Genomic DNA, 13,476 nt, shown 5'->3' with positions numbered 1-13,476 from the left:
GCGGCCGACTCCTGGGTCGGCCCGACAAATATGCCCCCCCCCCCGGGTTCAGCTGGCATTCGGCTGGTTGGGCCGAATGGCCTGTTTCTGTGCCGGATATTTTATATGATCCTATATAAATAAAAACTTGCATTTATATAGCACCTTTAACGTAGCAAAACATCCAAGGTGCTTCATAGGAGCGTTATCAGAAAAAAATTGGCACTGAGCCACACAAGGAGATATTAGGACAGATAACCAAAGGTTTGGTCAAAGAGAGAGGTTCTAAAGGAGGAGAGCGAGAAAAGAGGGGCGGAAAGCTTGAGACAGGGAATTCCAGAGCTTAGGGCCCATGCCACTGAAGGCATGGCCACCAATGGTGAAGTGATTAAAATCGGAGATGCGCAAGAAGACAGAATTGGAGGAGCGCAGGATTGTAGATCTGGAGGAGAGTAAGGGAAGGCGTAAGGCCATGGAGGGAATTGAACACAAGAATAAGAATTTAAAATTCAGGCATTGCTGGACTGGGAGCCAATGTCGGTCAGCGACTACAAGGGTGAAGGGTGAACAGGACTCGGTGCGAGTTAACACACGGGCTGCCGAGTTTTGAATGAGCTCAAGTTCACGCAGGGTGAAAGATAGGAGGCCGGCCAGAGGAGCATTGGAATACAGGTCGAGAGGTAACAAAAGTATGGATGAGGGTTTCAGAAACAGATGCACTGAGGCAGACATTTAAAAAAACACTAATTCATTGGATATGAAGCACTGCAAGACATTCCGGGGCTGTGGTAAAGAGTTATGTGTGTGAAAGTTCTTTGTTTCTCTCCCATTATCCTGTTAAATTGTTTTATCACCAGTAACATTGGCAATTTCCAGGTCATTCCTGCGCCTCTTACAATCTAACACTAACCATTCTCGGGACTGAGCTAATTGGAGTTTAATCACTGGCTCCAACATTTCTGCTTGAGTTCCACTGTGGGAAGATGTGAATGATCTAACAAGCTCTCACATTATATGCCAAAAGCCTTTCTACCAATGCCATTTACCAGGAACCATACAACCCTGAACTTAAAATTTACTCCAGAATACTTATAAAATGAGTAATTATTCTGACACTTTTTAGAGAAATGTGTTTACTGATTCAGAATAACAGTATGGTTCCTGAATGTGGCTCAGCAACACAATCAGAGAATCCAGGTTACATCACAAAACAGAAGAGAGAAGCTTCCGTGTTTCACGAATTCAGCTTTGTGTTAGAACTTAAAATACTTGATTTAAACCGGTTTTATTCATGTATGAAGAAAGCACAACAGCGTAGAACTGCTCCACACATTTCAGGCGCTACTCGGGCTACTAAGTCCCCAATGAGTTGAGTGGGAAGCCTGTGTTCATTCCGGGGCAGAACTGTACCATCTGCCATATTGGGTGAGGACAAAAAATATGCGCCCTTTACTCATGCCTGAAATGGGCATTAAGCTCTTTACAAATGCAACTAAGGGGACTGATGCTTGTTTGAGGACTCCTCTCCAAGATTGGTTTGCCCTGAGGCAGCCAGCAGCCCAATCAGGGAAACAAGACCCAAGGCTAGGCGAGTAACTTACCTGAATGTGGTGCTCCTCCTGACCCCACATTAAAGGAAACAATCGCCACTACTTCCCCACCCCTCCGCCATTGCCACTGTCATCCCCCCTCCCACCTCAAATGCCCCGCTCAGGGTCCCATCTCCTCCTGATCTCCCTCCCTCGCTTTCGGCCCCACCCCTCCGATTTCCCTCCCACACGCCCAACCCCCGATCCTGGACCCATGAGCCTGGCCAGGGCGATTACCTGCTTCCGGGATTCCCAGGCCCAACTCCGATCCCGACTCCTGGTCTCCAATCCCGGATCCACTTACCTGAGGTTCGCTGCGACTCTAGCAGCAGCCTGAGATCGCACTCCTTTTTGCCGGCCGGCTCCGTTGTAATGAAGGCCGAGGCCCAATGTCTGGGGAGTGTAAGGCCTCACCATTTAGGGGTAGGGAATAAAAAATGGGGCCGCCCGGGTTTCTGGGCCAACTTGTTTTGTTATTCGAAAAGAAAACTTCCATGACAGTTGAATGAAGGAGTGCCCAAGCTTTTTGTTTTCTGGGTCACTTAGAAACGTAGGTGATGCCTTGGGGCCAGGTATGAACTTTATCCTCCTAATTTGCGAGTATCTTAAATTGCTGATAACAAATCTTGATTTTCCAAATCTCCAGGCTCTGAAGTTCAAACAGGATAAATCAGCAAGTGAAAAATATAAGAGCAAAAAGTGTTGAGTTACTTGGGCTTTGAGAGCTGGAAAACTTGGGGCTGCTCCATCCCACCCTGAACCCCGGTGGACCACTGACCCTGCCAATGTCTGCACCCAACCAGGCCTCGGACCACCGACCACCAAGGGTGTTGCCCAGCACCGAGCCTGCAGCCAACACCTCGCTGTAAGGCAATTAGGCCCATACAGCAGTACCTGGTCTCCAGTCATCCTGGACCCCTTTGCCACTGGACCAAGACCTCGCTCAGCTAAGCCCGTGTGGTAGCCAGTGTGCAATGACCACCTCACATTAAACAAACTCACTCACAGGCATCTTCCACTCCTTTAACATGAAGTTCGGGATCTGGAACGCCAGGACCCTCGTGGACAATAGAAACATAGAAACATAGAAAATAGGTGCAGGAGTGGGCCATTCGGCCTTTCGAACCTGCACCGCCATTCAATAAGATCATGGCTGATCATTCCCTCAGTACCCCTTTCCTGCTTTCTCTCCATGCCCCTTGATCCCTTTAGCCGTAAGGGCCATATCTAACTCCCTCTTGAATATATCCAATGAACTGGCATCAACAACTCTCTGCGGCAGGGAATTCCACAGGTTAACAACTCTCTGAGTGAAGAGGTTTTTCCTCATCTCAGTCCTAAATGGCCTATTCCTTATCCTAAGACTGTGTCCCCTGGTTCTGGACTTCCCCAACATCGGGAACAATCTTCCCGCATCTAACCTGTCCTGTCCCATCAGAATCTTATATGTTTCTATGAGATCCCCTCTCATCCTTCTAAACTCCAGTGAATACAGGCCCAGTTGATCAAGTCTCTCCTCATATGTCAGTCCAGCCATCCCTGGAATCAGTCTGGTGATCCTTTGCTGCACTCCCTCAATAGCAAGAACAGCCTTCCTCAGATTAGGGGACCAAAACTGAACACAATATTCCAGGTGAGGCCTCACCAAGGCCTTGTACAACTGCAGTAAGACCTCCCTGCTCCTATACTCAAATCCCCTAGCTATGAAGGCCAACATGCCATTTGCCTTGTTCACCGCCTGCTGTACCTGCATGCCAACTTTCAATCACTGATGAACCATGACACCCAGGTCTCATTGCACCTCCCCTTTTCCTAATCTGCCGCCATTCAGATAATATTCTGCCTTCGTGTTTTTGCCACCAAAGTGGATAACCTCACATTTATCCACATTATACTGCATCTGCCATGCATTTGCCCACTCACCTAACCTGTCCAAATCACCCTGCAGCCTCTTAGTGTCCTCCTCACAGCTCACACCGCCACCCAGTTTAGTGTCATCTTTAAACTTGGAGATATTACACTCAATTCCTTCATCCAAATCATTAATGTATATTGTAAAGAGCTGGGGTCCCAGCACTGAGCCCTGCGACACTCCACTAGTCACTGCCTGCCATTCTGAGAAGGACCTGTTTATCCCGACTCTCTGCTTCCTGTCTGCCAACCATTCTCTATCCACGCCAGTACATTACCCCCAATACCATGTGCTTTGGTTTTGCACACCAATCTCTTATGTGGGACCTTGTCAAAGGCCTTTTGAAAGTCCAAATACACCACATCCACTGGTTTTCCCTTGTCCACTCTACTAATTACATCCTCAAAAAATTCCAGAAGATTTGTCAAGCATGATTTCCCTTTCATAAATCCATGCTGACTTGGACCGATCCTGTCACTGCTTTCCAAATGCGCTGCTATTTCATCCTTAATAATTGATTCCAACATTTTCCCCACTACTGATCCCGACAGCGACAGACGGGAATGCCGCACCGCCATAGTTGCGTGGGAACTCAGACGTTTTGATATAGACATCGCCGCCCTAAGCGAGACCCGGCGGGCAGGGGAAGGCCAGCTCAAGGAACAAGGTGGAGGTTACACCTTCTTCTGGAAAGGGAAACCAGAGGCAGAACCCCGCATTCATGGACTCGGCTTCGCTATTAGAAACGAGCTGGTTGACCGCCTCGAAGACTCCCCCTGCGGGGCTAACGAACGCCTCATGACTCTTCGACTCACCCTGTCACGGAACCAGTGTGCCACAGTCATCAGTGCGTATGCCCCGACACTCGATGCAACAGATGAGGCCAAAGAGGGTTTTTACACCAACCTCGAAAAATCCCTGTCCTGCATCCCCGCGGTGGCCAAACTGATCCTCTTCAGTGATTTCAATGCCAGGGTTGGCATGGACACAGACCTCTGAGGGGGTGTGATTGGCAGAGAGAGGGTAGGGAAAGCCAACTTCAGCGGTACCCTACTCCTGACAAAATGTCTAGAACATGAACTTGTCATCATCAACACCTTGTTCCGCCAGAGGGACAAATACAAGGCATCGTGGCAACACCCTCGCTCCACGTACTGCCACCTGCTTGACTACATCATCATCCGAGCCAGGATGTGTGCATCACCCACGCCATGACAGGAGCCGATTACTGCTGGGCGGACCACCGCCTAATCTGATCCATCATCGACAACAACATAGCCCTAAAGCAGAGGGGACAGCAGAAGCAGTGCCGCAAAATAGTCAATGCCGGGGCACTTAAAGACCCAGCGAGCAGAGCCCAATACAGCCAGTGCCTCACAGATAACCTGGCGTGCCTTGATGACCCCGAGACGCAGAATGCCCACAGCGCTTGGTCTGCCCTCCAGGCCTCATAACCAGTGCCTGCAAAGAGACGCTCGGTCACTCAACGAGGAAACACCAGGACTGGTTGATGAGAATGATCAGGAGATCCAAGAGCTAATAGATCGCAAGCGCAGGGCATTTCTGAGCCTTAAACAACAACCCAATGCGGGAGCAGCAAAGCAGCATTACAGATGGGTCAAGGCTGAGGTCCAACAAAAAACCCGGGACCTAAAGAACAGGTGGTGGATGGAGAAAGCACAGGAGATACAGCAGCTGGCCGACAGCCATGATCTGCGAGGATTCTTCATCACAGTCAAGGCCACCTACGGGCCAAATAGCCAAGGCCACACCCCACTGCTGGCCAAGAATGGGGAGACACTCATCAAGGACACCGAGGCAGTTAGGGCCCGCTGGAAGGAGCACTTCGAAAATCTCCTCTCAATAGAGATTCTACCTTCGTCTCAAGTGTTCGCGACTCCATCGCGTAGCATGCTACCCGCCACCACCTCAGTGAGACCCCAACACTGCACGAAAAAGCCATAAGACAGCTTAAAAACAACAAGGCTACAGGTGCGGATGGAATCTCTGCTGAGGCACTGAAGTATGGCGGAGAGGCACTGCTGGCGCGAATACACGACCTCAACTCTCTCAGCTGGAGGGAGGAGAACATGCTGAGGGATCTCAGAGATGCAGTAATCGTGACCATCTTTAAAAAAGGGGACAAGTCCGATTGCGGCAACTACAGAGGAATCTCCCTGTTATCAGCCACAGGGAACGTCGCCGCTAGAGTCCTCGTCAACCGTCTTCCTCCCGTGGCCGAGGAACTCCTCCCGGAGTCACAGTGCGGATTTCCTCCCCTATGGGAAACAACGGACATGATTTTTGCGGCGCGACAGCTACAGGAAAAATGCAGGGAACAGCGTCAGCCCTTATACATGGCCTTCTTTGACCTTACAAAGGCCTTTGACACTGTCAACCGCGAGGGTCTATGGAGCGTCCTCCTCTGTTTCGGATGCCCCCAAAAGTTCGTCACTATCCTCCGCCTGCTCCACGATGACATGCAGGCCGTGAGCCTTACCAACGGATCCATCACAGACCCAATCCACATCCAGACCGGGGTCAAACAGGGCTGTGTCATCGCCCCAACCCTCTTCTCAATCTTCCTCGCTGCCATGCTCCATCTCACAGTCAACAAGCTCATCGCTGGAGTGGAACTAAACTACAGAACCAGTGGGAACATGTTCAACCTGTGCCGTCTCCAGGCTAGATCCAAGACCACCCCAACCTCTTGTCGTCGAGCTACAGTACGCGAATGACGCCTGCGGCTGCGCACATACAGGACATAGTCGATGTATTTACTGAGGCGTACGAAAGCATGGGCCTTATGCTAAACATCCGTAAGACAAAGGTCCTCCACCAGCCTGTCCTCGCCGCACAGCACTGCCCCCCAGTCATCAAGATCCACGGCGCAGCCCTGGACACCGTGGACCACTCCCCATATCTTGGGAGCCTCCTATCAACAAGAGCAGGCATCGACAATGAGATCCAACACCGCCTCCAGTTCGGCCGCCTGAAGAAAAGAGTGTTTGAAGACCAGGCCCTCAAAACTGCCACCAAGCTTATGGTCTACAGGGCTGTAGTAATACCCGCCCTCCTGTATGGCCCTCCCAGATCCCACTTAGGGCGGTCTTTGGCCAGGGACTCCCAGGTGTCAGTGGGGATGTCGCACTTTATCAGGGAGGCTTTGAGGGTGTCCTTGTAACGTCTCCGCTGCCCACCTTTGGCTCGTTTGCCGTGAAGGAGCTCCGAGTAGAGCACTTGCTTTGGGAGTCTCGTGTCTGGCATGCGGACAATGTGGCCCGCCCCGTGGAGCTGATCGAGCACCTCAAGTCTCAACGCCGAGAGCATGCAGAAATCAAGTGCAGGCAGCGGAAAGAGCGTGCGACAAACCAGTCCCACCCTCCCCTTCCCTCAACGACTGTCTGTTCCACCTGTGACAAAGTCTGTGGCTCTCGTATTGGACTGTTCAGCCACCAAAGAACTCACTTCAGGAGGGGAAGCAAGTCTTCCTCGATTCCGAGGGACTGCCTATGATGATGATGATGATGACTTGGGGCTCCATGTGGTCCAGAGGCTGGAGGTGGGACACTGTCTATTGGATAATGTCGCCTCCCAGATAGCACTATCCAAACAGATCAAAGGATCCCAGGTCACCGGTAGAACTCCTTGCTCTTCTTCAAAAAGAGTACTGTAACAGGATCACCTGGTGTAAAGAAAGAAAGACTTGATTTATATAGCACCTTTCAGCTGTGGCTCAGTGGGTAGCACCCTCGCCTCTGAGTCAGAAGGTTGTGGATTCAAGTCCCTCTCCAGGGACTTGAGCACATCATCATCATCATAGGCAGTCCCTCGGAATTGAGGAAGACTTGCTTCCACTCTTAACATGAGTTCTTAGGTGGCTGTACAGTCCAATACGAGAACCACAGTCCCTGTCACAGGTGGGACAGATAGTCGTTGAGGGAAAGGGAGGGTGGGACTGGTTTGCCGCATGCTCTTTCCGCAGCCTGCACTTGATTTCTGCATGCTCTCGGCAACGAGACTCGAGGAGCTCAGCGCCCTCCCGGATGCACTTCCTCCACTTTGGGGCGGTCTTTGGCCAGGGACTCCCAGGTGTCAGTGCACTTTATCAGGGAGGCCTTGAGGGAGTCCTTGAAACGTTTCCTCTGCCCACCTTGAGCACATAAGTCTAAGTTGACACTTCCAGTGCAATAGTGAGGGGATCTTTCGGATGAGACGTTAAACCGAGGCTCCGTCTGCTCTCTCAAGTGGACGTAAAAGATTCCATGGCTGTATTCCAAAGAAGAGAAGCATTTAACAAAAAAGAAAATGTATTGAAGTGAGTACAGTGTGAGCAGGAACAAGAAGGGTTAACTTTTGTTTTTACGCAATCACAAATACTGTGTGTGAGCTTCAGCTCTGTTTAAAGCAGGCAACTGTGCTACACTCCTATTGGCTAAAAGTGTGATACCATGCACAGTTAGCAGCTTCTGAAATAGATTCATGACACTGACGGGGAAACATTCGAAACAGTGAGTACACATAACGCTTCAACATCTGAAATGAATAGCATGTGCCAGGGCGTGACACACAACTGCAGTACATGTCCCAAGTCACCTCTCCAATCGTGCTCCGGCCTGCGCACTCACTCCGTCAAACAATGCTCGGGAGTGGAATGCAAACAAAGCGGTGGACACCCTGCCAATCGCATATGAGAAGCAGTGTACTCCTTGGGCAAAGCCTCCGAGGGCACAAAGCTTCCAGCCAACCTCCCCAAGCTTGTTGACGTTGGACAACCCGATTTCCTGCCGTTGCCCCTCTTAAACCCCACCCCAATTATCAATGTTTATAAAAAAGGATTGCGAGCTTTTCTATCCTCACCCTTATCTACGAAGAACTATTTCTGTTTACGGTCTGAAAACAATTTTTTCTTTTTGCGTGTCAGAGATCGACATTTCTTGAATTCTGCCCTATGAATGATGTCATGACACGCAGCAGTAAAGTCGGTCTGGTCTTGTTACAATCACCTGGTTCAGTCAGTGAAAGGCTGACCGACATCCTATTCACTTTAGCTCACACAAGTCTTTATTTTTCCACTTGGCAGACGACTAACAATCTCAGTAGGATATTCAGGCTGGGAAATTGAAAAAAAAAAATGCAATTAACGGCAACACTGTGATTAGCTGCCACGAGATTGTGAATCCCCAAATGTATTAACTGAGAAGGGGATATTGGAACAGAAGGTGTGGAGGGAATTACAAAGAGCCGGGATATTATCAGATGGCATACCTCGAGTGTGATTAAACAGATGAAATGCGTCCAATGTTAGGAACTGCTGTAAACTCAATCTAACATGCTAGACCTATAAAATGAATAATGACAGGTCATGCATAGCATGTGAAGGTCTTATGGCTGACTTAATTTAATTAGATGGAAACTTTAATCTGCTTTGTTTTTACACTAGTGACCTAAAATACTCCTTTACAGCACAGTTACTGCAAAGACGCTGCATCCTCTGGTATGGAGCCAGACAGAGCAGGAAAAGTTGCAGGTCAATCCTGGCTCTGCACTATGTTAAATGATATAGGCCAGGATGTTTTCGGTGTCCTGAGTTAGAGAGAAGAGGAATCAACCAGGGTTTTTGCTGCTGACTGCTGACTAGTAACCAAAACCGCCTATTTCCACCTCCGTAACATTGCCCATCTCCGCTCTTGCCACAGCTCATCTGCTCCTGAAGCCCTCATCCATGCCTTTGTTACCTCTGGACTTGACTACCCCAACGCACTCCTGGCTGGCCTCCCACATTCTAAACTACGTAAATTAGAGGTCATCCAAAATTCGTCTGTGCTCGCTGACCGACATTGGCTCCCGGTTAAGCAATGTCTCGATTTCAAAATCCTCATCCTTGTTTACAAATCCCTCCATGGCCTCGCCCCTCCCTATCTCTGTAATCTCCTCCAGCCCCACAACCCCCCCGAGATATTTACGTTCCTCTAATTCTGCCCTCTTGAGCAGCCCTAATTATAATCGCTCAACCATTGGTGGCCATGCCTTCTGTTGCCTAGCCCCCAAGCTCTGGAACTCCCTGTCTAAACCGCTCCACCTCTCTACCTCTCTTTCCTCCTTTAAGACGCTCCTTAAAACCTACCTTTTTAACCAAGCTTTTGGTCACCTGCGCTAATTTCTCTTTATGTAGCTCGGTGTCAAATTTATTTGTTATGTCTTCATCATCATCATAGGCAGTCCCTCGAAATGAAGGAAGACTTGCTTCCACGATAAAAGTGAGTTCTTAGGTGACTGAACAGTCCATTACAGGATTTACAGTCTCTGTTATAGGTGGGACAGACAGTGGTTGAAAGAAAGGGTGGCTGGGGAGTCTGGTTTGCCGCACGCTCCTCCTGCTGTCTGCGCTTGCTTTCTGCATGCTCTCGGCGACGAGACTCGAGGTGCTCAGCGCCCTCCCGGATGCTCTTCCTCCACTTAGGGCGGTCTTTGGCCAGGGACTCCCAGGTGTCGGTGTTTTTTTATCAATGAGGCTTTGAGGGTGTCCTTGAAATGTTTCCTCTGCCCACCTGGGGCTCGCTTGCCGTGTAGGAGTTCCGAGTAGAGCGTTTGCTTTGCGAACACTGCTGTGAAGCACCTTGGGATGTTTTACTACGGTAAAGGCATGATATAAATAATAGTTGTTGTTGTAGTAACCCCTACTGTAAACTCTGTGCGGGTGAGGACAGGTTTGGTGGTGACGATGATGGTGCGATGGTTGAGAAACATTGTTCAGGTTCACATGTGAAGAATGGCCGTTCGGGCAGGACTGCTAACATTCATCATGAGTCACAGCCTTCAGAACAAGACTCATCATTGTCTATGGTTTCATGTCAACGGCCACCTTCTGAGAACTTTGCCCAAGGCTCTGCAGCAGCTCTCTCACCTCTGAGTCAGAAGGTTGCAGGGTTCAAGTCCCACTCCAGCGACTCGAGCATGGCAATCCAGGCTGAAACTTCAGTGCAGTACTGAGGGAGTGCCGCACTGTCAGAGATACCGCCTGCCCTCTCAGACGGACGTAAAAGATCCGATGGCACTATTCGAAGAAGAGCAGGGAAGTTCTCCCTGGTGTCCAGGCCAATCTTCGTCCTTCAGTGTCAGCTGTGGTTCAGTGCCTCTGAGTCAGAAGATTGTGGGTTCAAGTCCCACCCCAGGAACTTGAGCACATAAATCTAGGCTGACACTCCAGTGCAGAGCTGAGGGAATTAAACCAATGCCCCATCTGCACTCTCAGGTGGATGTAAAAGATTTTTTAGCACTATTTTGAAGAAGGGCAGGGGAGTTATCTTTGGTGTCTTGGTCAATATTTATCCCTCAATCAACATAACAAAAACAGATTATCTGGTCATTATCACATTGCTGTTTGTGGGAGTTTGCTGTGCTCAAATTGACTGCCGCGTTTCCCACATTACAATCAGTGACTACACTTCAAAAGTATTTAATTGGCTGTAAAGCGCTTTGAGACGTCCGGTCGTCGTGAAAGGCGCTATATAAATGCAAGTCTTTCTTTTTTTTCTCAAGCAACATCACTAAAAGAAATAATCTAGACATTATCTCATTGCTGTTTGAGGGTCCTTGTTGCGTGCAAATTGGCTGCGGTAATTCTTACATTTCAACGTTCTTTCTTAGAAAACTGGGCCAAAATCGCAAAAAGTAAACTTATAACCAAAAGTTAGTGTTGTAGTATCACGCGCAGATTTCTGCTTCACGTCTTTCCTTGAAGTTCCACGGAAAGCTTTTTTCCCTTAATGAAGAAATAAACAAATTGGACTAATGCCAGCTCTCACATCTCCCTTTGATCTCCCTGGAGACATTATGTCCTCGCCGCTTTGTACAGGTGGCTCTCCTGCATGGCCCCTGGCATCATCTAAAACCCCAGAGTGAGATGCTCATTACAGATGAATGCCAACAAAGTGAATCACTGCCACTATTGTGACAACCGCTCTAACAGCTGCTATCGCACTCCTATTTTACATTGAATTAAAACCTTCATCTTTGGGTTCATCATCATCATAGGCAGTCCCTTGGAATCGAGGAAGATTTGCTTTCACTCTAAAAATGAGTCCTTACATGGCTGAACAGTCCAACACGAGAACCGCAGTCCCTGTCAGAGGTGGGACAGATAGTCGTTGAGGGAAAGGGTGGGTGGGACAGGTTTGCCGCATGCTCCTTTCGCTGCCTGCGCTTGTTTTCTGCATGCTCTCGGCGATGAGACTCGAGGTGCTCAGTGCCCTCCCGGATGCACTTCCCCCACTTAGGGCGGTCTTTGGCCAGGAACTCCCAGATGTCGGTGGTGATGTCGCACTTTATCAGGGAGGCTTTGAGGGTGTCCTTGAAACCTTTCCTCTGCCCACCTTTTGCAGGTTTGCCGTGAAGGAGTTCCGAGTAGAGCGCTTGCTTTGGGAGTCTCTTGGACCATGTACAGTAGACACCTCAAGTCATTGGAGAAATACCACCAACGATGTCTCCTACAAATCCCCTGGGAGGACAGACGCACCAACATTAGCGTCCTCGACCAGGCCAACATCCCCAGCATTGAACACTTGATCAGCTCCGCTGGGCAGGCCGCATTGTCTGCATGCCAGACACGAGACTCCCAAAGCAAGCGCTCTACTCAGAACTCCTTCACGGCAAACGAGTCTTTGGGATCAGCGCATCTGAAGTGACTGGGAACCTTGAATATGAACAGCAGACCTTGAATCCGTATTACTAATAGTGGGCTCAGATTTCACATCAATTGAATACACAAGCTATTCAACGTTGTGTTGGATGCAGTGATAACTTGAGAGACAGGCTGGCAGGAGGAAACATTCTGCGAAATGTTCTCAATAATAATACACAGGTCAACCTCCATTATATGCCTTCCCATTTATCTGCATTTTTACTCATCTACAAGAATTTTTGTAGTTAATCAGGAGCAGATGGTGCTGGTGAAAAGCACACTCACGAGTCCAACCTGCAGAGCCGAGAGAGGCAGCCAAAAATGCTCCCGCAAATGTGTGTTAAGATGATGAAAGTGTTCGATAGGGTAGACAACAACAAAAACAACAACTTGTATTGATATAGCACCTTTAACGTAGTGAAATGTTCCAAGGCGCCTCACAGGAGCGTTCTGAGATTTTTTTAAAATGTTGACACTGAGCCGCAGGAGTAGAAATTAGGGCAGGTGACCAAAAGTCTTGGTCAAAGAGGTCGGCTTTAAGGAGCGTCTTGAAGGAGGAAAGAGAGGTAGAGAGGTGGAGAGGCGTAGGGAGAGAATTCCAGAGCTTGGGGCCTAGGCAAAAGAAGGCACAGCCACCAATGGTTGAGCGATTATAATCGGGGATGCTCAAGAGGGCCGAATTAGAGAAGCGTAGACATCCCGGGGGTTTGTGGGGCTGGAGGAGATTACAGAGATAGGGAGGGGCGAGGTCATGGAGGGATTTGAAAATAAGGATGAGCATTTTGAAATCGAGGCGTTGCATAACTGGGAGCCCATGTGGGTCAGCGAGCACAGGGATGAATGGGACTTGGTGCGAGTTAGGACACGAGATGCCAAGTTTTGGAACGTCTCTTGTTTACGTAGGGTAGAATGTGGGAGGCCAGCCAGGAGTGCATTGAGTAGTCAAATCTAGAGGCAACAAAGGCATAGAGAAGATGTTTCCATCTGTGGGAGATTACAAAACTAGGGCCATAAATAGAGGATAGTCACTAATAGATCCAATAGGGAACTCAGGAGAAATATCTTTACTCAGAAAGTGATTAAGACAAATAGCATAGATGCATTTAAGGGGAAACTAGATATGAGGGAGAAGGTACTAGAGGAATTATGCTGATAAGGTTAGCTAAAGAGGGATGTGAGGAGGCTCGTCAGTGTCAACTGTGGTTCAGTGGGTAGCACACTCACCTGTGAGTCAGAAAGTTGTGGGTTCAAATCCTACTCCAGAGACTTGAGCACATAAATCGAGGCTGACACTCCAGTGCAGGGCTGAGGGA

Source organism: Pristiophorus japonicus, chromosome 17 (assembly GCF_044704955.1).
Source record: "Pristiophorus japonicus isolate sPriJap1 chromosome 17, sPriJap1.hap1, whole genome shotgun sequence".
NCBI classification, from domain to species: domain Eukaryota; kingdom Metazoa; phylum Chordata; class Chondrichthyes; family Pristiophoridae; genus Pristiophorus; species Pristiophorus japonicus.
This window is presented reverse-complemented; position numbering follows the sequence as displayed.